This window comes from Penaeus monodon, chromosome 24 (genome assembly GCF_015228065.2).
Source record: "Penaeus monodon isolate SGIC_2016 chromosome 24, NSTDA_Pmon_1, whole genome shotgun sequence".
NCBI classification, from domain to species: Eukaryota; Metazoa; Arthropoda; class Malacostraca; order Decapoda; family Penaeidae; genus Penaeus; species Penaeus monodon.
The window spans coordinates 34380956-34381250 of NC_051409.1; the positions used below are offsets into that span (position 1 = coordinate 34380956).

Here is a 295-nt window from a genome sequence, read left to right on the forward strand (position 1 = left end):
GCTAATTCCCACAAGAAAATAATCTCACGTAACGTCATTACAACCTCCCCCTCCCCCTCCTCCCCCGCAAATCCCCCTGCTCCTCCCCTCCCACAAATCCTCCCCGCTCCCTCCCCCTTCCCTCTCACTTTCCTTGTTCCCTGATTGGATCAAGATTGGGAATCCGACGCACAGCGCGCTGGAAAAGGCCAGAGTTCCTACTGGAAGCCCAACAGGAATTTCCTTTTGAAGGCGGCATGACAGAATTCTAAAACTGACTGACACATTCACACCTCAGCAACTATAAATGTGTGTA

General features: G+C 51.5%; 1 protein-coding gene across 1 annotated transcript in view; it reads right to left on the bottom strand.

The window, feature by feature from the left end:
• LOC119588734 (lethal(2) giant larvae protein homolog 1-like) overlaps window positions 1–295 on the bottom strand; it is a gene marked incomplete in the record, with an annotated part of 77754 nt that overhangs the window by 52407 nt on the left and 25052 nt on the right.